This window comes from Lissotriton vulgaris, unplaced genomic scaffold (assembly GCF_964263255.1).
Source record: "Lissotriton vulgaris unplaced genomic scaffold, aLisVul1.2 SCAFFOLD_3126, whole genome shotgun sequence".
Lineage (NCBI taxonomy): Eukaryota > Metazoa > Chordata > Amphibia > Caudata > Salamandridae > Lissotriton > Lissotriton vulgaris.
The window spans coordinates 217,670-242,448 of NW_028243466.1; positions in this window are offsets into that span (position 1 = coordinate 217,670).

Consider the following 24,779-nt stretch of genomic DNA (forward strand, 5'->3'; position numbering starts at 1 on the left):
AGGGTGTCCGTGGTATGCTCAACTGCCTGGGAATCTCTAATGGATTGGATAGCCGACATCTGTGCTTGTGCCTTTTGCCTATGCGCCAACATCCTCCCCCTTTATCCCCGCTAAGGTAAAATTTATGCCGCAAGCGCAGGAGGGCGTGCTCTGCCCTATCTAAGTCTAAGTGTTTCAGCATGCGCCGCTTTGTTTCCAATTCTCTCTAAACCCTTGGGGCCCCGTCCGCTTGTGTACTGCCTCCAGGGCTCCCATCTCCCTCTCAAATCTGCGCGCTTATCTTTGCGTAACCGCGCACGCGATGAACTCGCCCCGCACAACTAATTTCAGGGCTTCTCATACCGCCGCAGGAGGTGTGCCCTCTTGGTCGTTATCTGCAAGGTAATTGATTATAGTGTCCCGTATTCGTGTGACAACTGATTCCGAGTGGAGCAGGGAGTCGCAGAGACGCTAGCCGGGCGGTGGTGGGCGCTTGCCATGGGAAGTAAGCTGAACCGAGATGAGGGCATGGTCGATAGGGACCGAGGGGTAATATCCGCTGCATGCAAGTGAGAGAGGAGAGAAGTTGTGACCAAAAAGTGGTCTAGGCTTGCGTAGGTTTTGTGTGCTGCGGAGTAGTAGGTGTAGTCGCACTCAGTAAGGTGCTAGACACGCCACACATCATTCAATCCGACATCGATCAGCCATTGTCTCCCCCCCTACAACAGTGCTCCTGCCTGATGCGACCGTTGCTCAGACCTATCCATCCCCGGATTGATCACTATGTTCAGGTCTCCACCCACCAAGATCGATGCATTCGGAGATGCCAGAACTTCAGATAGGGCTAAGCGTAGGGAGGATTCCTGTCGTTCATTCGGGGCCTACCGTCAACTGCGTGTCTCCCCATTGGACGCGGACAGCCAGTAATCTCCCCCTAATGTCAGCCACATGAGAGAGTACTTTGCAGTGTGCTTGCGCGAAAATGATTGCCACCCCATGCTTCTTAGCCGGCCCTGAGGACCACAGTTGCAGCGGGAAGTTTTTATCCTTCATCCGCTTAGTATCCTTGGAGAGGAGATGGGTCTACTGAAGAAGGCACACATCACCCTCAGTGTTTTCTAAGAGTGAAAGAATTGCCGAGCGCTTGACTGGGCTATTTAACCCTCTGACATTCAGGCTCACCACCTTTAAGTCTCTACCCATAGAATCCAGGGGAGAAGGAGTAGCCATCTAGTCGCCCAATGCCAATAGTGCTAGGAGGGTAAGGATTCAATGACCGCAGGCCAGATACATGCCCTGACCTGCCTGTCTGAGAACTGATGCTGAGCCCCCAAAAACAACCTAAAACCCCCCCACAAAACCCCATTCCCTAAGACATAATCCAATAGAACATAAAGAGGAAAGAAACTCAAAAGTCGCACACAGTGACAACAGTCTGTCTTGTGAATCAAACTTTTAGGGGAACATGGCGCCATCCTGGATTATGTAACGCGCCTCATACAGAGCAAGTCCACCGTACAAGGAGTGAATGATGATACAAATTGTTAGACCTGGCACCATTGGCGTGGGTCTCCCTTCCATTTTTCACTGTTGTCTCCTCTGTTTTTGCTAGTATTAGATGCTCTGGCGCGGTGCCACTGCCATTTAGAGCCACAGCGCAAATGCTCCCTGTGTAAATATGACTGTTAATTGGTATATCCCTGATTGGCTTATTTGGTTTACATGTTAGTCCCTAGTAGTGTGGCCTGTGTGTGCCCAGGGCTGCTAACCCAATTGCTGCTGTTGGGCCTGCAGCGCTGGTTTGCCCCACCCACAGAAGCAGCTTGTAAAGTGTTCCTCAGACCTGCCACTGCAGTGTCTGCGTGCAGTCTATAACTGCCATCTTGGCTCTGAAGTGCCCACACTTCCCAGCTCCTGAACCTTCCCTTAACGTCATGTCAGTCACCCCTATGGTAGGTGCATTGTGTGTGTAAGGTAGGACATGGCTTGGTATGTGTAGCATGTCCTGGTGGTGACTGACCCTACACTTCGTTTTTCACTGTTGCAAGGCTACCTGTTCTCCATAGACTAGAATGGGCAGACTGGCTATTACATATTATAGTCCTATCTGACTCAGGGAACATGGTAGAAATTCGAGTTTAGTATGCCTGAACTCAGAATGATAAAATACATCTTTTAGTGAAGTTGGTTTTAACATTCTGTGCTTGAAAATACAACTTTTAAAAAGTAGGTATTTTCTTGCCTAAGCCTCCAGTGTGCTCTGTTGTTATGTGTATTGGCTGTCTGGGTTTAGAGGGGCAAGGCAAGCTGAGTCAGACCTGGGTTGAATAGAGAGATCTGCATTGAGTACTGGGGAGGGGTAGATCCTTGACCTGAATAGGGCTGTGCCTGGCAAGGTGAATGCTGGCTCCACCTCCTACTGTGCGTCTGATGGATGACCCCCTCTTTCTGAAAGGAAGGATGCAGCCTGGTAAACAAAGTGCTCCAGGCCTGAGCAGAACTGGTTCTGGCTGGGTTCAGTGACTAGAGACTGAATCGGGGACCTCAGGGGCACCGAGCTGCAAGGAGGGGGCAGGGGGGGTTTCTCCTCAATATGGGTAATCAAACTTGCGGGCTTTCACGTCTCCTCCAAGCAGCAGGAGCCGCAACGTCGGCGGACCACACCTCACGAGCCCTGCAGGGCCTATCTCTTCCAATCGCCCCCCTTCAAGAGCCAGCAGTCCAGGATTATCTCACCCCTGAAGTTCCACCGGGTCCAGCCGTCCCCCCGGGGACGAGGGGGGACAAACGACACCCAGGCAGTCCGGTCCCAGCGGGTACTGTTCTTACTGTGGGCCCTCGAAGTGTCCTCCAGCAGCCGCAGCCAGGGCGCGAGTAGGCCGCTCCACACCGGCCTCACGTAGGTGCGGACGCCAAGGGACGCGGCGATACGCCCGCCGGTCCCCCTTCGTCTCCGCCGCCCGCCCGCACTTCCCCGCCGGGGGCCCGCATTCCGCTCCTTCCCTTCACGCAGGGACTCCGCCGATCTTCAGGGCTTCTGCGATTGCTCCGGCTCCCCTCACTCGCTCCGCAACACGGCGCCGCAATTTGCAGGCTGCAGGCTCCGGCGGGTCTGCCGCGGGCCTCCGGGCGTAGCTCTATCGGGGGTGCGGATTACCACACTTCTGCTGTGCTGCGGAGGTCCTGGGGGGCTTCTCACCCCAGGAGCTGTGCTAAAAAGTTCCAAAGTGCCAGGATTTTGAAGGATTATGGAGGCATTGGGCATGAGCTGAACGAGAACACGTCTAGCCGGCCATTTTGCTAAGCCACGCCCCAGACACGTTACCACTAAACACCCATTCCCTTCCTCCTTCCCTTCTGCACGAGAGCACTGTAATATATTGCACTGAAAGTATAATGAGCAACGTTGTTGCCATTATTTATGAATACTTTGAATATATTGCACTGTAATCAGAATGAGGAACAAGGTTGCCATTTTTCTGATAATACTTTGAATACAATTGCTTTAGATGCTCTGTCTCAAAAAGTGTATACATTGGACTCTTGCCATTACTAAAAATTGGAGTTTGCTACTATATATTGTCTCTTAAAAAGTTCATTGCTACCTTGACCAATAATTCTTTGTACTGCATTATTCGCCTAAGTTGGGTAGTATTTATGGGTTACCCCCTTAATACTCAATAGTAAATGTAGATGACATGCATGATACTCAAAATTATCATTTGGATGAAAAAGTAAGTGTATGTGAGGTCATAATTGTTACCATAGATGAAGATAATTGGAAAGCTGAGGTTGATAAAAACCCAGTTCTTTCTAGAGTCGTAGGTTTGGTGTTGTCGGGCAAGTGTAAGCAGTTGGAAAAAACATGGTTTTTCATCAGAGAGGAACTATCTGTGTTCAGTGGTATTTTAATTAGATGGACTAGGTTGGTTACCATCTGTTGGTTCACGAGGCAATTTACTTGCATTTGCACATGAGGGACATATGGGGATTGTCACAACCAAATAAATCATTTACAGATTACCTAGTAAAATGTTCTGATTTGTTTTTCATCCTATTAAAAACGTTTTCTCACCTCACAGTATAACAAAAAAGTGATTTCATAACTACTAAAATACATTTTGAAATGTTTGTACAGTTCATTTACAAGCTATTTAAATGTATGTTAGAAAGAAACCTGACATCTAACAGCCTTTCATTTCACACTCTTCGTACTACAGGATTGTCAGACAGTTCACTTTACAAAATGCTCGAACTTTGCTACTTATTTTATCCTGGTGGCTGTGTTTGATTTTCTTCCTCTGACTGCAAATTGTAAAACATAATATGATATTTGACCTTTGTCTCTGAAGGCAGAGAAAATGTGTCAAGATAAAAACAAGATTTAAAGGCATCTTTATTGCTCATTCACTTTCTGAGAGAACAGAACATCTATTCTTTATCAGCTCACCAGAACAGGCTAGTAGGCCCTAAAAATAGCTCGCCCTGATAAAATCTGACTCACCATATTGAGTGGACAAGTAGATTTCTTGAGGTCTCAGTGTGCAATGTAGTGCGAGTGATAAACTGTTGAGAACCAAACAACTTCCCATGGTATGTAGGGAACTTCCAAAATGTCTGTGGGATGAGCTTGCCATTGATATTATGGGTCCCTCACTTAGGGAGTATCGCTCGCCTTACCTCATAGTATTTTTGGATTCGTTTTCTAGGCGGGTGGAATTTGTGCGTGAGTGATTTATTTGATTTTTATTTATTTATTTATTTATGGAGTTTTCTATAGGGTATACAACCGTTTCAACACAACTTTTACAACGCATACTGTTTCAACGCACACCATTACAACGCAGGATCCTTTACAACAAATGCCTTTACAACGCATGACATTACATAGCAGATGCTATTACAATGCATGCCATTACAACGTAAGTATAGGTAAGTATATCATTTTATTTAAACATTTTTTTAATTACATTTTTTTTAATTAATTTAAAAAATATTAAAAATAAATTAAATACATTAATTTAAGTAATTTTATATATATAGTTTGGGTTTTGGGGTACAGGGGTATTTTTAGGGTTCAGGGCTAGGTTTGGGTTTTGGGGTAAAGGGGTATTTTTAGGGTTTAGGGCTAGGTTTGGGTTTTGGGGGACAGGGGTATTTTTAGGGTTCAGGGCTAGGTTTGGGGTACAGGGGTATTATTAGGGTTCAGGGCTGGGTTTGGGTTTTGGGGTACAGGGGTATTTTTAGGGTTCAGGGCTAGGTTTGGGTTTTGGGGTACAGGGGTATTTTTAGGGTTCAGGGCTAGGTTTGGGGTACAGGGGTATTTTTAGGGTTCAGGGCTAGGTTTGGGTTTTGGGTTACAGGGGTATTAGGGTTCAGGGCTGGGTTTGGGTTTTGGGGTACAGGGATATTTTTAGGGTTCAGGGCTAGGTTTGGGTTTTGGGGTACAGGGGTATTTTTAGGGTTCAGGGCTAGGTTTGGGTTTTGGGGTACAGGGGTATTTTTAGTGTTCAGGGCTAGGTTTGGGTTTTGGGGTACAGGGGTATTTTTAGGGTTCAGGGCTAGGTTTTGGGGTATAGGGGTATTTTTAGGGATTTGGGGAACTGGGGTATTTTTAGGGTTCAGTTTTTAAATAAATAATTTAAATAAATAAGAAAAATAATTTTAATAATTGTATTAATTATTAATAATAGTTCTTTATTAATAATAGTTCTTTAAAAAATAAAATTAAAGTAATTTTTATCCCTACACTATCCAGCAATTACCCTACTATTACACTCCCCTGGAATTAGAATATTATTTATAAACACCTAAACTATTTTTTTAAATATATATATATATATATATATATATATATATATATATATATATATATATATATATATATATATATTTACAAATAAATTAATAAAAAAATAATTTAATGTATAAAATTATTTAAATATTTATTAATTACATTTTTTTATAAAATAATATACTTACCTATACTTACGTTGTAATGGCATGCGTTGTAATAGCATCTGCTATGTAATGTCATGCGTTGTAAAGGCATTCGTTGTAAAGGAATCTGCGTTGTAAAAATTGCGTTGTAATGGTGTGCGATATAAATGTATGCGATGTTACGTCATACATCCTTTCTATAGCGCTGGCCAGACCAGAGAGTATCGGAGCGCTTAACAATCGATCTGGAGGGAACAAGTGAGGAGTAGTAAAGCACAAAAAGATTCATACAAGATCAGGGATTAACAAACTTCTTTGGCGCGTGAGGGGCGTGATTGAGGTAGTGTCTTTGAGGTAGTCAGGGAAGCAGGGTGAGCTGCTGAGGTAGAGTGCGGGAATGCGCGATTGAGGTAGAGGATTTTTAGGCGGCTCTTGAAATCTGGGAAGGAGGGGTTTGGTTCTGATGTCCACTGGGATGGAGTTCCAGATTTTTGGGGCGTTGCCAGCAAAAGAGCGGTTTGCGGTTTTTTGTTTCCGTGTTTTCAGGGGGATGAGTAGTAGTGAGTTTGAGCTTCTGAGGTTTCTGGATTGACCCGCTTTCTTGAGCTTGGAGACTAAGTATTCCGGTTTCCCTGCGTGCAAAGCTTTGTGCGTAAAACAGGCGGTTCTGAGGCTGGCGCGCATTTCCACTGGGAGCCATTTTAAATCTTTGAGTGCGGGCGATATGTGGTCGAATTTTTTTGCACCAGAGACCATTCTGGCGGCTGCATTGAGAGTGGTTTTCAGTGGCGCAAGGTGGGATAGGGCTGTGCCGGATAGGGTTGCGATCCCATAGTCCAGTCTGGACAGCACCAGTTTTTCGGTGGCTTGTTGGAGATCCCTCTGGGGGATGTGTGGTTTGATTTTGTTGAGGAGCTTCAGACTAAAGAAGGCGCTCTTTGCGGAATTCTTAATGTGGTTCGTCATTGACAGTTTGTGGTCTAGAGTGATTCCGAGTGATTTTACTGAGTTGGTCAGGGTGAGATTTCCTTTGAGAGCGTCAATAGCTTTCACCCATTCGGTGATTTGGGAGTTGTCGTCTTTGTTGGAGATGAGTAGGATCTAGGTCTTTCCTTGGTTGAGTTTGAGGTGATTCGTCCCTAGCCAGTCTTGGATGTGTATGAGAGTGTTGTTGAGCCTTAGAATGTCGTTAAAGGAGTGTGTTTCTATGTAGATCTGTGTGTCGTCTGTGTAGAGGTGGAACGGGATGTTGGCTTTCTTGAGTATGATGGTGAGGGGTACCATATATATGTTGAACAGTTGAGGGGGGAGAACAGATCCTTGGGGGACCCCTCTGGTCACGGGGAGAGGATCGAAGTGAAGGATTTTATTTTGACTCTTTGGAAGCGGTTCTGAAAGAAGGAGTCAAACCATTTCAGGACCACATCGTTTGCACCTACTCGTTCCTTGAGGACCTTGATGAGTAGCTTGTGGTCAACCGTGTCAAAGGCTGCTGACAGGTCTAGGAGGATGAGTAGGCAACACTGATCCGAATCGAGGGAGTTGCGGATGTCATCTACGATGTTCAGGATTGCGGTTTCGGTGCTGTAGCCTTTTCTGAAGCCTGATTGGTTGTGGTCAAGGAGATTGATGTCGAGCTGGTTGTTAAGTTGGTTTAATACACATTTTTCTAGGATTTTCGCTAGGAAGGGCAGACTTGAGACTAGTCTGAAGTTGTTTAGGTTGTTGGAGTCTAAACCTTGTTTCTTCAGAAGGGGAGTAACCTGGCCGACTTTGAGGCAGTCCGGGATAGTGCCAGTTTTTAGGGATCTGTTGATGATTTCACACCAGAGAGGCGCAAGGGTGAATTTGAGGTCTTTGGCCATTTGGGCGGGGATGGGGTCGAGGTTGTGGGAAGAGGGTTTGGAGGATGAGATAAGGTTGAGTATCTCGGCTTCGTGAACGAGGTCGAAGGAGGCCCAGGTGATCGAGGCGGGGCCTGTAGTGGTGGTCTCAGTTGCTGTTGGGTCGATGTTGACGGTCGTGTGAGGGCTGACGTCAAGAGATAGTTCAATCTTGGCTGTATTTTCATTGAAAAACGTGATGAAGTTATCACACAGAGCTTTGGAGGGTTGGGCAAGGGCAATGGATGGTTTGGATGTTTGTTTTTTGATGATGTCAAAGAGTTCTCTAGGTCTGTTCTTTGCCTTGTCAAGCGCATTGCAAAAGAAGTTCGTTTTTTCGTTGTTGATGTGATTTTTGTACCTTCTTTTAGTTGCCCTGAGTTCTTCGCGCCGGGTAGAGGAGGGGTTCTTTCTCCAGTGACGTTCTGTGGCTCTGAGAAGCCTCCTTTCTTCGTTGATATCTTTGTTAAACCAGGTTCTCAATGGGATGTTCCTCGGTTTTTTTTGTTTCAGGGGTGCCAATTGATTTAGGATGTCGGACATAGTAGTGTTGTAGTGTGAGGTGAGTTCAGTAGCTGAGAGTCCTTCTGTGGAGCTACTGCCAATGTAACTATATTTCTGGGAAAAATATTTAAGAGTACGCACCCCAACTCCTTTCGATCAGACAGTTGTCCTCAGTTTTGCTGAAGGGAAATGGAGAGTTATTTTAAGGACTGTGGAATTCCTCATAAAAAGAGTTGTGTTTCACACAGAAAACAATGAATGGTGCAATTGAGAGGATGAACAAAACATTGAAAGAAAGTATACAGCTAGCATGGCCAATCAGTTAGATTGGAGAATAGAATTTTAGGAAAGAATGATGGCATCTCTCATTTCCCCTCATTCCACTACTGGGAAAATGTCGCTTCAACTTTTCAAAGAAAGAGCTGTGAACACTAAACTATGTCCAGGTTGAAGGAAGTGGAGGAAAGGTTCGAAATTTAATTATTGGTGAATGGAGCATAGAAAAAGAGCCACAACATCAGAAAGACAGAAAGAGGCATTTTGATGAAAGAAAGTGCGTGTAAAACAAGAAACTTTTTGGGGGAGATTTAGTGAAGATTAGGACACCAATTGGAAGTCAACCATGGTTCAACTTTTCAAAGGAGGAAATGATGTTGAAATAGTTCACAAATGCGGTCAAGACGGATGATGGTAGAATTTGGAACAAGAACTGTGTTGTTTTTCCAATATCAACGTGGTGTTTAGGAGCAAGAAAACACTGGGTGGAGAGGGTTTTGGCATTTATGGTCACCTTCAGCACAGTTTGGCAACAAGAAGTGTAAGAATACCTTTATGAAGGATTATGTGTGTAGGTAGTAATGTTGGGCGGCAAAGATGTTTCTAGGAAATGTTATCATTTGATGAGGCTGAAATAGAAGTGTTAAGTTTTTATTTGTTGATAAGGGGTGTTAGAAATGGACATTTCTTTAGGGTCACCCCCGAACATTTAGCTTTCCTCTCCCCCTTTTTGCTGTATTATTGTTTGTTGACTTCAGGACTCTGGGCACCTTACCACCGCTAACCAGTGCTAAAGTGCATATCCTCTCAGCTTAAAATATGGTAACATTGGCTTATCCTTAATTGGCATATTTCATGTATTTCATATTTAATGGCACTTCAGTATTCAAAAAGGAAGCTAAGACCTTTCTAATGAGCAAATTCCTCCCTTAACCAACAGCAGACTGAACACATCCTTGCTCTAATTAGAGTCTAACAGTCAATCTTTCGATTTCCTATATTCTGCGCTTTCCTGAAAAGTACATAAATGCAAGAAAACACCCCTCCAACTTATAGGAATGAAACTATCTGATCGCTCATCCTAGATCAGACTCCTAGATTTAGCTCTTTATTTTATAACCAGTCTGTTTGCTATGTACAGTCCTCTGTACTAAAAACTTTTGAGATATCCTTTAGGTCAGGTATATCTAAATGCCACATATGGTTATATTTAGGACAGGTACAATTGTATTGTAAGTTGATGGCTAATAATCTTTTTGACATGTATTATATTTTAAAGTACAAATGTTTTCCACGTAAAAGTGAATATAGATGCTTTGTAGTTTGTTTAAAGGACTCATCAAACTAACTGTCAGAAGAACTATAATGCTATAGAATTGTGAAGCTCTCTTATACCCAATTTGGGTCATGTTCACGCTATACAAAACACTGAATAAATAAATAAATAATGTACTTATATGTCACTAGTAAAGTAGATACATGTGCTCAAGGCCTGTACATTAGATACTACTACTGGACCTTCAACACTGACTGTGCCACCTACTTCAGTGGCCCTTTAAACATATCTTAGGCATGCCATTGCAGAGCCTTTGAATGCAGTTTTTAACTGCCATGTCGATCTGGAAAGTTAAACCTCTTGCCAGTCACCAAACCTTCCATTTAATACATTTACGTCACCCTTAAGGTAGGCCCTGAACAGCCCAAATGCAGGGTGCAGTGTATGTAAAAAGTAGGACACATACTTTTGCCAATGTGGACACTTCCTCGAGGTCTGTATGATCCTCTCCAAGCCCACCTCCAGGCACCTCTAACTCAGTGTGCTATAATAGCGCTGAGGTTCAGAGTGTCCGGACGCAGGGAAGGGAACAGTGGGGAAGGAGATCTGAAAGAAAAATGGTTAGTCCAACAAAATAGCCCAATACACATAGATATGTGTTATTGATAAGCCTAACTATCATAAACTCTTTGGTTCAGAGGTGTTGTTCTTCTGTGTCTTGGTAATAATCATAGAAGACGCAAGGAGCTCGTATCTTGTGACTCCCAATAGATGCCAGTAACACGGTTAACAGCACTGTAATGCATTCACACCAATCACAGTTTATCAGCACTGTAAGACACTCTTTATAATTTTCTTCGCTATAATGCAATAATGCACTTACATCACTCTGAACGTACATATGGCAGCTATAAGCATTACCTATGTGAAGTATTTCCTACTCTTTTTTTCTAGAAACAAAGTATTTGCCTTTTACAATCTTCTTATCATGCCCCATGATAAGGAACCGTAGAACTGTAACCTCTTATCATGCTCCCGTGAGAAGGAACCAGAGACATGCTACAAAATAAGCCTCGTGCCAGAGAGTCCAAAGACTGCCGGTCCTGAAAGCGCAGCATCGTGAGAATGGTATCACGCTCTGCTCTGCCAACATAGGCGTAAATCACTATAATGACAAAAAGGGCTTACCGGTCAGAGCACTGCATTCTCTGTTGATGTGCGAGCGGAGGACTTGGAGGAATGTCGGCGTGCCTCTAAAATTCTGCGTGAGCCAGCGGAAGATCAAAGGTAACACTTCCTGGAAGAGCGGGCTAATGCATGAAGAATCCTCAAGGCCAGGTTGTACCTCCGGAGGGGACCGAAGGATCAGAGCTACTGATCCAAGCAAGGCCATTAATAGTGCGCAGCTCCCATAGGGCGGGCCCCCTATTATGAGCTGATTCCACACCCAAGATGGCCGCTCTCTGGGGCATCTGGGAAATGAAGTCCCACATTGGTTTTGCACTAAAAGGAAAACAAATGCTGTTTAAACGTATGGCATTTTGCATAGTACTGTGACAGCAGTATGTGCTAAGCATGAACAGCATGTGAAGAGCACATTAAAGATATTCAAAGCATCTGAGCAGGACATGTCAACCACCAGCGCGCAGATTATGAGAAATGCTGTTTGCTACAACAGACTTTTCGGTGCGACTAGCCCCACAAGTACAAGGGGCTACCCACAGGGACTTATGCAAGCACCATGGGTTAGGTGGGGCGGGTCCTAAAAAGTGAGCTACTGCGACACTGACAACTTAAAAGTTTTACATGTCCTGGTAGTGGAAAACTCTTACATTCTTTTTTTACTACTGCAAAGCCTGTCTCTCCCATAGGTTAATATTGGGAGTACCATTATACATCTTATAAGTGTAATGTCATATCGGGACGAGATGGGACCTCCAAGTTTGGTGCCTGTGGAATCACAATTTAAAATACCGGCTTATATGGATGTGTTAGATTTTAAATTGTAATTCTGAAAATTGCACTTTTAGAAAGTTGGCATTTTCGTACTTTAGCCCTTTGGTCCCTTGTGCCTATCTCTGAATACACGTCCGTAGGGATGGCTTTGTGCTTTCGCTCTAGACAGCCACACGCAATGGGAGCTTAGATGTGCCTTGATGGGCCATTAACTGGCTTGATCGGAGGGAGGGGGGTGGCGATGAGCACTGCCTCACCTGAAAGTGTGTGAAAAAATCTGGTGCATAACCCCAACTGCATGGGGATCACGACACATCTCGTTGTTTGTGGCCAGGATCAAGGTACTTTTGTTCAGCGGGCCCTGCCATGCTCCATCAATCAGTCTTCGGCCACATTTGTTGTAGAAACGTGTTACTGTGTCAGTCTACTGGTTCACTTTTGGTTACACTTTTCATAGCCTGCTCAGCCCAGTATAATGTATCATTTAACCTGATTCCTACATAATAGTAGTGGTGAGCATGGTCTAGGATTTTAAATGAGCTCCTAAATAATGAATAAATAAAACGAAAGACTGGGAGTTAGACCCAGATGCACTAATTCACATTATTTTGTGCACTGTCAGACCCAATGGATAGCTACAAAGATGCAGTCAGTGTTTAGTCAGGCTCAGCTGCTTAGCTAAGGTGTCATGAGTAAGATGTTGCTCTTGTTCACTTATCTGGTATGAAGCATAACTAATGTCTTTGAAAGATACAAAGAAATAACATATGTCTATATATTGTGTGTAGGTGATGTAATGAGGGCAGTGAAGGTGATGTAGGCTGCATGGTAATCCCTGTCTGCATCCCCGATCGTGGACATTTCTTTACAGCTGGAATGAGTATGTGTAGAAGTATAACGCTCCACAATAATAGTGACCTATATATGTGCTGAAAGCACTCCTCGTACAATTCAGCAAAGAAGACAAGGAAATCAGGTACAGTGAAGAGCCGTTTTATTCGTGACCGATAAATCTCCAGTACAGTAGCAGAATGACCCGTAACGTCTCCCTCACTTCATCAACTCCCTATTTCCCCATTTAAATCAACACACCGCCACCCACACACCACGCGGTATATTTCAAACCATACAATAGCACGTGGAAGAAAGTTGAAGCCGACACGAGCGCGAGAGCGCTCGTGTGTACTTCAAATGTAAACATATGAGCACATAACACACCTCCCCCCTTTAAAAAAAAAAAATAATAATTCTCTATTTTTAAGATAGAACAAAATCTTTAAACTTTACAGGCAACTTACGAATTCTTGAAGTTCTTTTAGCACAGTTTTGAACAGAATCACTTTGATCAGTTATAGAACCATCTCTAGGAGCAAAGTCATTTTGTCCACAAGTCGATAAACTAGCATTTGAATTACTAGCATTGTCTACATTGACATCCAAAAATACATTTGAGAAATAATTGTCATCACAAAATTCCTTCTTGCCTTTGTAAATTGAAACCCTCTTGAGATTCCAAACACTACCATCTTCCACACGAACTGCATTTTTAGGTCGAAGCCTGCATTGCAGGGCATGGCCCTGCTGCAGGAAAAGAGATATTGTGAGCAGGGGATTTCAGTATGGCCTGAAGCCACGCCCCTTTTTTCCATTGGCAGGCCCCTGGAAACGGAGGCCTGCCATTGGAAAAAGCTCCTGTTTAGCAGATTTGTCTGCTCTGGATCCCGTCTCTCGAGGACTCCATGACCTGCCTTACGGTAGCACAACAATATTTTTAGAAATATTGCCTTGGCAACCATGAGGCAGGTCAGGGAGTCCTGGAGGGGCGGGATTCAGTATCCTGTTCCCGCCCCTTTTTTTATTTTGTGTGCGTGCGTTGCCTCGTTCTCCTTGCTGGAAGGTCAGGAAGGAGGCATTGCAGTGGATGGACCCTCCTTGATTTACTATGGAGAAAGTGCAATGTAAACGTGCGTCTGCCGTTATGCAATGGTGAGAGCTTGTTTTACCCACCCCTCAACCCGTGCGGACTGCTGGCTCGCTCTGCGCCCTCACTCCGAGACAACAGGAACAGGAAGAAGAGGCTGAATCTGGAGCTGAGGAACAGGCAGCCGTACGACGTGGGGTGTTTGGGGGAGAGGGCCGCCAAGGTGACTAGACGGAGATGGGCCAGGCGAGGGAGGTGACCAGCACCTGCAGCTAAACTCAAGCAGGCTGTCTTCAATGGCTTCCGCCGGCAACGGAACAAGCGCTTTCACTTAATTTTCAGCTGTGTTTCATCACAGCATGGCAGCTCCTTGCGAAGGTCGCGTGCCTTTCTTTGTTTCCTGCATGGCGCCCGTAGCTAAAACAAAGTAGGCTGCCATAAATGGCTTCTGCACGCTGCGGCAACAATCAAGCTCTTTAACGTTTAATTTACAGAGCTTCATAGCGGATGAGCTGAACGCCGAGCAGAAGAAGCATCAGCTCGCCTTGCTTTCTACTTCCGCTTGTAAATTCGGCCGCCCTGTGCTACAGCACTGTATCTAAAAGCACAAAGTAAGACGCTCTGGTCTGCGCTAATCACAATACAGTTCTGCTAATTCCAACGCTGGTTATTAACATGGAGCACTTCTTAGAAGGACCTGCGCCTTTAAATCCTGGCACGCCGCCCACTTTCATTGCAGACCCTTTATTTTACAGCCAAGAGGTCTGACTGGAGCTGCACGGAGCAGGGAAGATTCCTGGGTGAGTGCCCTTGCTGCTCGTGTTGACTGACCGTGCTTGTTATGAACTGTGAATGTGTGCGTGTCTGCGTGCGTGTACATATGTGAATGTCTGCATGCTTTCGCGTGCCAATGTGTATGTAAACCTGTGTGGATGCGCGCCTTCATATATATGCATGTTTCTGTGGGTGTGTGTAAGCACATGCTTGTGTGTTTTCATGTGCCTCCGCGTGTGTAAGCTTTTGTCTGTTTATTGGTGTGTCTCTGCATTTGATCCCACCGACTACCCACCCCGAGATGTTATCTTTCAGAGTTGTAAGCTGATCAGCAGTGAGGGCTACTGTCTCTGACAATCATGAGCAAAAAACACAGAGAAATGCCCATTCACACAATCGGAGAAAAATAATCACATGACGTCAAATAAATTATCAAGAAACATCCATATAAAAATGTCACGGTCAAGAGATAAACACACAATCAGAAAAAAAATCTTAGAACCGAGAAACAAACGCAAAACAATGAAATAATAAGAGAGACGGTTAAGAGAAACGGGCACTAACAGAATCCAATGTAAAATCAGAAAAACAGTCACAAAGGAATCCATTAGAAAAACACTGAAAGAGTCACATACAAGCACGCAGACCCGCTTATAAACACTTTCTAAATCAGGCACAATTTGGATACATCATATTTAACCCAGTCACTTCCGCCAACCTGTCCCTGAAAGTGGGTCATCCAAGGCCTAGATGTACAACTGCCGACTGTTAGGCTGCTGCAGCAGGCGCAGTAACCCACTGAGCTATTTCACCTCCCATGGGGTTATGGCAGACAAAGCACAGTGACTACACTAGTGTAAATGCAATAGGTTTCGCATTTAAACTTTTTTTAGCAATTGCCATATTAAATTACAATGCGTTTTATTTATGTTTTACAAAAGAAAACAAAAAAACAATGTAATTTACAATGTCAATAGCTCAAAATAATGTCCGTGCGAGACCTATTGCATTGTAAATGCTTGTTAAACACTTCCACCACTTCCAAAGGATCAGACCAAGTAGGTAATCCTTTGCGCACAAAACCACCCTTCTTCAATCGGCCTCTGGATGAAAGACTGCAATCCTTTTATGAATTATACTGCATCTCTTTAAGTAATCTTCCATGGTCTTGCTAACAAACTGTAGCCCATTGTCAGTAACTATCTCTTGAGGAATACATTCTCTGCAAAACACCCCATCTAAAAATTGTACAATGACATCAGATGTAATATCTCTAACCATTTTAATTTCCGGCCACTTAGAGTAATAATCTAGGAGTACAATGCCAAAGGATTGCTGACATGTTAAGATACTAAATGGACCAAGTATATCAATACCTAGCTTGCTCCACGGTGCAACAGGCAAATCAACAGGTTGTGGAACAGTAGATAATGGCTTGACTGACTTGTCACTATTGGCACACAGTTAACAGAATCTTACTGTATGTTCAACAAATGAATCTATCCCTGGCCACCAAAAATTATCTTTCAATCGTCTTCGAGTAGTAGAGATGCCAAAATGTCCCTCATGTGCTAAATCAACAAACCGCTTCCTAAGGCCAAAAGGAGGAATAATTTTATCTCCCCTCAAAATGATACCATTCTCAATGGCTAACTCATCACGAATCTTATGATAGCTGGTCATACTTCCTACAAGTTCTTTCTCTTCTGGCCAACCATTTGATATAAAGTTCCTTACCTCCTTGAGTTCCAGATCCTTCTCCATCTCATCATTCCACAACTGCTCTCGAACAATAGAATTGTCATCAGACAGTAAATTAACATCAGCTACAACATGAGCTACCTCACATTCATCCATGTCAACACAATCTGAATCTTTATATGGAAGAGTTAGCCTTGACATGCAATCTGCGTGAACATTACTCTTACCCGGAACATGTTCTAGGGAATATCTAAAATTTAGCAGTCCATTGGATAATCTAGCTAATCTAGATGACAGTGTGCGTCCACCACCAGGTGATAATATGTGTACCAAATGTTTATGGTCAGACTTAATTGTGAACTTAGTTCCCCAAAGAAATGGCTTAAAGTATTCAGCACCCCACACACACGCTAATAATTCTCTTTTGATTACAGAGTAGTGGCTCTCAGTCTCTCTCAACGTTCGCGAAGCATATGCTACAATTCATTCTTTACCCCACTCTTCTTGAATTAACACAGCACCTAATCCGCAGTTACTTGCATTAACCATGACAATGCAATGCTTGCCAATAACAAATGGTTTGAGGCAAGGAGCATTGATAATCATTTATTTGACTGTGGAAAACGTAGTTGTCATGGTATCAGTCCAAATAAATGTCATGTTCTTTTTTAGCAGTTTCCTAAATGGTTCAGTTACTGTTGCATAGTTTGGAATAAACTTTGCATAAAACTCCACTAAACCTAGGAATGCAACTAGCTGTTCTTTGTTTTGTGGTATAGAAGCCTTACTAATGTTCTCCAAATGTGACAATTTTGGTTTAATTCCATTCCCACTAATGCAGTGTCCCAAATACTCCACTTCTTTTTTCTTGAATTTGCACTTTTCTGCACGTAATGTTAAACCTTTATCTGCCAAGGCTTGAAGGACCTTCATCAAATTGCACTCATGCTCCTCATCACTTTCCCCAAAAATTAGGATACCATCCTGGAATGCTATGGCTCCAGTGAGACCCTGTAATGTTTCTTTCATCAACCTCTGAAAAACAGCAGCGGAACTAGCCAAGCCAAAGGGCATCCTGCAAAATCTATACAGTCCTTCTGGTGTTATGAATGCAGACAGATCTCTTGATTCTTCATTAAGTAACACTTGATGATAGGCGCTAGCCAAGTCCAAACAAGATAACACTTGTGCATCACATAGAGTGGACACCATTTCATGTAGATTAGGTAATGGATCTGAGTCTACACATATAGCATTGTTGAGACTGCGCAGATCAATGCATAACCTAAGGTCACCTCCAGATTTAATAGAAATCACCACAGGAGAAACCCAACGAGATGATTCTATTGCTTCTATAATTCCCTTGGCACACATATCATCCAACATTACCTTTAATTTGTTCCTGTACGACAAAGGTACATTCCTAACTCTATTACATACAGGTATTGCATTTGCATTGACTTTTATGCAATGCTTGAAACCTTTATATTCACCCAGTTTGTTACAGAACAGCGTAGGAAAATAATTTTTTCGTTTAGAAATAAAAGAAGAATCATTAGATTCAGGCAAGGGTTTGGGGATAATTATGTCAACAGAATACACAGGAGGATCAGCATTAGGATCCAATTTTATGCCTAGTTTCTCTTGATGCGGCCAACCTATAAGTGCTTGCCCAGCATTGGTAACATATACTTTCCCTTTAATACTGCGATCCTTAAAATTTAAAGTGGCCACAAAATACCCAACAAGTTGTAACGTTTATGGCCAGTGTATCCACTTGGAGAAATATCCGGTTGTATAAGTGTTATGTTAGGCCAATTGGAACGGACCATATCATCAGATAAAATAGTGTACCATGAACATGAATCTACTAAAACCTTTGTAGAAATACCATTAATCATTACATTGCACAAAGGAATTTATTTTGTGTGTTCAACTTTGGCTACGCAGAGAAAGGTATTTACATCATAATCACAATCCGGTGAATCCTCTTGCTCCTGAATGACATTAACCCTTCTCGGAGCAGATCTACAAGCTCAAGGAAAGTGTCCTTTTTTGTTACATCTAGCACATATTTTCTCCAAAGCAGCACAAGATCTCGAATTGCCAAGGTGACAGCTACAACCACATCTGAAACAATAAGTAGTGTTCCACCTTGTGTCTGGTCTTGACCATCTATTCTTGGTTTCATTTTTCTGATATCCATCGTTTTTATGACTGGAAAACATTTTGTTTTTATCCACCTCCTGTTGTTTATCAAATTCCTTGGTGACAAGATGTATTTCTGATTTATTGCATGACCTGATTTCATCCACAAATTTTTCAGAATGTTCTATAGATTTTGCTATTTCAATAGCCGCATTGAGAGACATATCGATGATGTCCACAGTCTCTGTTGTATCTTTTTATTATTTGTGCACATCAGAATTTGATCTCTCAATACCTGATCATAGTTAATATGTTCAAAATCACACGTGACTGCTAAAGCCTTCAAAGCCGATACATAGTTGTCAATGGATTCATCAGATTTTTGTTTCCTTGAATAGAATTTAAATCTTTCCATGACCATATTTATCTTCTTCCCATAGCGAATAGCCAATTGTTTAGACGCAATTTGATAAACATTCAATTTTGAAATATTGGTCAAAGGAGGTATATTTTTGTATTCTTTCAAAGCAATGCCACCAAGACAATGTTTCAATAAGGCAAATTTTCTTTCTGGATCACATTCTTCTCCTTCTAAAACATCTACATAAGCAAGGAACATTGCTTACCAAATGTCCCATTCTTTCTTAGGTTCACCAGGTGAATTAAGAAAGGATGGTGGGGCTTGAATGCCCGACATTGTTTACAGTATGTGTGTGTGTCACAGATGATGACGAAACAATGCTATGACAGACTTCCCTAAATGTGTGTATCACACGCAGATGCAAAATGTTTTGAAAATACTACGACACACTTCTTTAAATGTGTATGTGTCACAGGCAGATGCATAAAATGTAAAAGTATAATTTGTAAGTTTTGAAAATACTCACAAGTAGCTCAAAGTTGCTCCGCAAGATCGCGTTATAATTCCTTAACCGATCATGTCTTAACCGGTTATTAATATCATACGTTCCCAGGTTGGATTAACAAGTTTACTCGCTTCCGATTGGACTCGATAATGCCCAATTATCGGCCAGGACTCCTGAATCGGCTTGTGTGTTTGGTAGAGAAACACGCGTTCAGCGCCAATAGAATTCCGAATTTGCCGTAGGAGGAGGTAAAAGGTTATATCCGGCCAATCACGCTGAACTGTTGAAGAAAGATGCACCCAAAAAATCGTCAGACAGCCAAACCCACAGCAGACTTTCACTCAACACACCAATCTGTGTTTGAATTCCTGGTGTCGAGCTGGTAATGATCTGCAGTGCGAAGATACCAAGAATCATCCAACTTTAAATTAATTCATTTTTCCACATTGACTACAAGCGCAGAGTAGCTCCCAATCGTCACCAGTGTTGTAAAGCACTCCTTGTACAATCCAGCAAAGAAGACAAGGAAATCAGGTACAGTGAAGAGCCGTTTTATTCGTGACCGATAAGTCTCCAGTATAGTAGCAGAATGACCCGTAACGTCTCCCTCACTTCATCAACTCCCTATTTCCCCATTCAAATCAACACACCGCCACGCACATACCAAGCGGTATATTTCAAACCATACAATAGCATGTGGAAGAAAGATGAAGCCGACACGAGCGCCAGAGCGCTCGTGTGTACTTCAAATGTAAACATTTGAGCACATAACAATATGGATCGAGCCAAAATACTGCTCATGTTTTTTACTAATTTACTCATCAAGCCTAAACAATTATAATGGTCTCATTTAGCCTTTGCCTTGCTATGACAACATATGTGCTGTGCGACTGATTGACTTCAAGCATATTCTGGTTTCTACTTGCATAAGAAAGGGGTGAGACATTAGATTATAGGTAATCTCTGGCTTATTTGACAGGTTCAACTTCAGAGCTTCATAGCTCACCGCCTGAGTCCAAGTAAGTACTATTGTCTCTAAGCTAACATGCACCAGATGCACAGTTTCTTCGGCGTTCTAATACCTGACATCAGTTGTATGTTTTTCTGTTTACTGGGAGTGCGCCAAAAGGATGAGACCCCACATTCTGAAGCACCCGCTGCTGGCCTTTGTAGCGTTTAGGCAGCAGTGTGTACTACACTACTAAACTGTAACCAGCTTCGGTATTTGCTTGTACCAAATTGTTTTCTTGTATTTGTAAAATATAATGTTTACGCCTATCTTGGAAGTGGATTCTTTGTACCTTGCACCGTGTCTATCTTCAAATACACCACACGTGCACCTGATCAGAAATGCTCTAAGATGCACTTTCCATTTCTCCTCTTCGGTGCTTTCCCTTAACAAATCTGATGTCCCAGCGACCTTTACGCACGCATTTCTCTCTAGTCTGTACTAATTGTCATATACCAGACGTCCTTTATCTCATGTTTCAATTATGTGTCAAAAATTCCAGGTTACCATTTCCCACAAACCACCTCTACCCACCTTACATTTCATACATAGCCACAGACTACATATTAAAATCACGTTCTGAGTACTGTTCCATGTTTGTCCTCTTGTCCTTGCTTAGCAACGTCTTCCCTGTGTGCCCTCCTCGTTGTTTAATTAGTTTGACAAAAACTGCCAAATCTTAATTCACCCTGATCACTTCCTGTAGACTCCCACGACACTTCCTTTTTTTTATTTTATTTTTTATTACCATCGTTGGGTCATTTGACAAAAAAAATAATACATTCACAACATAAAAAATAGACATTCAACATCTTCTTTTACAATAATATTTGATGATGGCGGGTAGGGCAGGTTACCAATTCCCAATACAAAATATATACAAATCCAAAAACAAACAAAAAATTATTCCTCTAAATACTCTTTAAGTACTCCCCAAGTCAGTATACCTAATCGTCTTTTCCTGACTCCCTTTAGAGCATACAAATTCCTTCTCCAAAATTCAAACATCGGTGCTTCAGGTTGTAGCCATTCCGTAGCAATACATAGCCGAGCTATAGTCATAGCCACAAATAAAAAAATCTTAAATTGACATATATTCTCATTTTCATTAACACTTTTCCCTCCCCCTACTAACATAAGTGCAGGGGATATTTTAAGTGGATATTGAATGACTAAGGATATAAACCTTTCAATACTGGATATGAAAGACGATAATTTCGGACAGTTGTAAAAAACATGGACAATATCTGCATCTTCCCCTCCGCACCGAAAGCATTTTCCATCATACATAGGTCCCCATGTTGCCATACGTTTGGGAGTATAATATAATCTGAATTGTCTTATATACCTGAGCTTTCAAATTGGCCAACAAACATATATCCTTAGCCATCAATATAGTATCTACAATATTTAGATCGGTTTCCTCCAATTGATTCTGCCAATATACATTATATTTGTTCAAATCATCAGGTTTATAATCCATCAGCAATCGATATATCATACCTATCCTTTTTTTTTTATTGAATTGCCTCTATTAATTTATTAGGGCTGGGTCTATTTAATTTCTTTAAACAAAAATCTCTAATTTGGAGATATCTAAAAAAGGAAGACTGAGGTAAATTGAATTTGCTACCCATATTAGAAAAAGATATAAATATTCTGTCCGTATCATATAGATCTCCGATTCTGCCCACCCCTTTCTTGCTCCATTCCTTCGCTACATTGTCCCAGAATATTGATGGAAGTATGTTTTCCGCAGAAAGGGGAGTATAATACAAAATTCTCTCTAGCTTGATTATCCTCGCAACCCTTCTCCAAACTTTATATGCAGACTCGACCACCTTAAAACGGGTATGTTTGTAGTAATTCCCCTCCAACTCTTTTAACAAACATCCCTTCGCATGTTCCCCTAATAATAGATAGAATATCGACGGGGATTCTGCCGGATCCTCAATTTGTTCTCCCGTCAACAATATTCTCATTCTTTGTAAAAAAAAAAACGTAATAATAAAACACAAAATCCGGGATCCCGCGCCCTCCTCTCTCTATAGGCAGGGTCAACCATTTCATTGCTCGTCTAGTTTGTCCGGGTGCCCCAAAAAAATGTTGTACATAAAATTTGCAGTTTATAAATGTGGTTTAAGGGTATCTCTAAGGGAATACTGTGATATAGATATAAGATCTTAGCTAATACATTCATCTTGATGATATTGCCTGTCCCTATTATAGACAACTGAAGTCTCCCCTATCTATCTAAGGATTCCTTAATTTGTTGCATTATTTTACCCCAATTAGCATCCACTATCTCTTGTGTGTGGGATTTAATTATAATTCCTAAATATATCACTTCGTGAGTAACCCTGTAATCGTTAAATTGAACAGTATCTGAACAAAGCACCTGCGTTTTCGCAGCGTTTAATTTATAGCCAGAGCTACTTCCAAAATCTGTAGCCAAGCATTCAATCTCTGTCATTGCCTGTCCTGGGTCATGGTAATGATAGCGATATCATCCGCATATGCGAATACTGAATGGAGTATAGATGTGACAATGAATGGTTTAAAATGTGGTGACTCTAATAATTTTAATAAAAATGGGTTAATAAATAACGCAAAAAGAAGTGGAGAGCAGGGACACCCATGACGTGTACCTCTTGTAATAATTATCCTTTCCGACTTTCTGCCCATAGCTACAACTCTCGCATTAGGTGAGCGATACAATACTTTAATAGCTCTCAAAAAATGTTTGCCAAATCCCATTCTATTCATTACTGCCCACAGATATGCCCACTCTACACGATCAAACGCTTTCTCAGCGTCGAGTAAGATCAACGCCAAGTCTCTTCTCTCAATTTCTGCTATGTCTATCAAGGTGATCACTTTATTAATATGTGCTATAGTCCCTCTATTTGGGATAAACCCATGCTGTCTCAATGATACTAATGGTGTTATAACCTTAGACATACAATTTGCAAGCATCTTTGAATAAATCTTGCTGTCGCAGTTTAGTAAAGATATGGGTTGATATGAGGCAGGTTGTTCCGGTGGTTTCCCTTTTTTAGCAAATGTTACAATTGAGGCATCATCCCATGACTGTGGGGCTCTCCCCAATTGTGCCATTCTAAAAGTCTCCAACATAAAGTTTTTTAAAGGTTCAAAAAAATATATAATTGAAATTTGATGTTAGATTGGATGCTGGTTGAAGTAAAAAAATAGTCCAAACGGACAAATTTCCTATGTGGTGAGGAGTAATAAGTATACCCAGGTAATGTTGGAAAATTTTTACTCCAGATATCAACCAGCGCATGATCCTTAACTAAATTATATACTGCTTTAAATACACGAGGTTTTCGCCCCTTATAATTCTCTAGACGAGCCTCTAACTCCCCCACTGCCAAATTAATATTTAAGTCACCGCACACCACTAGGGGAGAACTCCAGTTAGCCAACTCAGAATTTAGATATTGAAATACTACCCCCTCATCCAAGTTGGATCCATAAATAGAACATATCGTTATGTGTGTGCCTCCTATATTTAATGTCACTATCACCCATCTACTCCATTTGTCAGTTAGACTGCGCACAAGCATACCTAAAAGCGGTCTAATCAAAATCATTACCCCTCTTATCAAACTTGTTTGCTGAGATGCTGCCAAGACTGTATATCCTAACTCGGCACCTAAACCCCTTTTCTCCCAGGGAAGATGGGTCTCTTGTAAACACAAGATATCCGGCTTCAAAAAACGAACTTCAGATGCAATCCTTTTCCTTTTATTTATATTGTTGAGACCCGACACATTAAAAGAGCAGATTTTAATATTCCTACCCATTACAGTAGTTTCCCGCCCTCTTTACCTTCTGCATGATTAATTATTGCTTTGGTACTTCCCATCCTAAATCCCATCCTACCCTCGAGTAGTGCTCTATTACTAAATCTTAGTCTTTTTGTCAACTCTATAATGTCATTTGACCCCAAAGTGGATTTTTTCCCCTTTAACCCCAGTGCCCCCTCCACCAACAACCCCCTGACCCCCCTCCCCCCCTCCATTACCGAGGCTTTCGGACTCCTGGTGATGGTAATGAGCAGCGATCCCCCCCCTGTCCCCCCACAGGCTTCTTTTCATTCATATTGTAGTTTATAAAGAAACGGTTAATATCATATCTAGACCTTCCTGTTAAACAATACTATTTATCACCTAAGTACTTGACCATTCCTTTTTAGAAGAGATAAAGAAAATATAGCAACCATTCTATATTGTATTTCATACAAAATGCATGCCCGTTGGCTAAATCATTAGCTAAATCATTGACTAATGCCTACAGAGTCATTCAAGTTTAAGATCTAAGAGTCCTTGATATTTTGCAGGTATTCCTTTGCAGCTGTGACATTAGTAAAAAAAACAGTGTTCTCCTTATATATCACTTTAAGCTTAGCCGGGTTCATAATACAGGCTTGTGCTCCCTTTGTTTGGTATTGATTCACCAACTGTCGAAGCTGCCAGCGAGTATCCATCGTGTATTTACTATAGTCCGATGTTGCAAAGAAAGT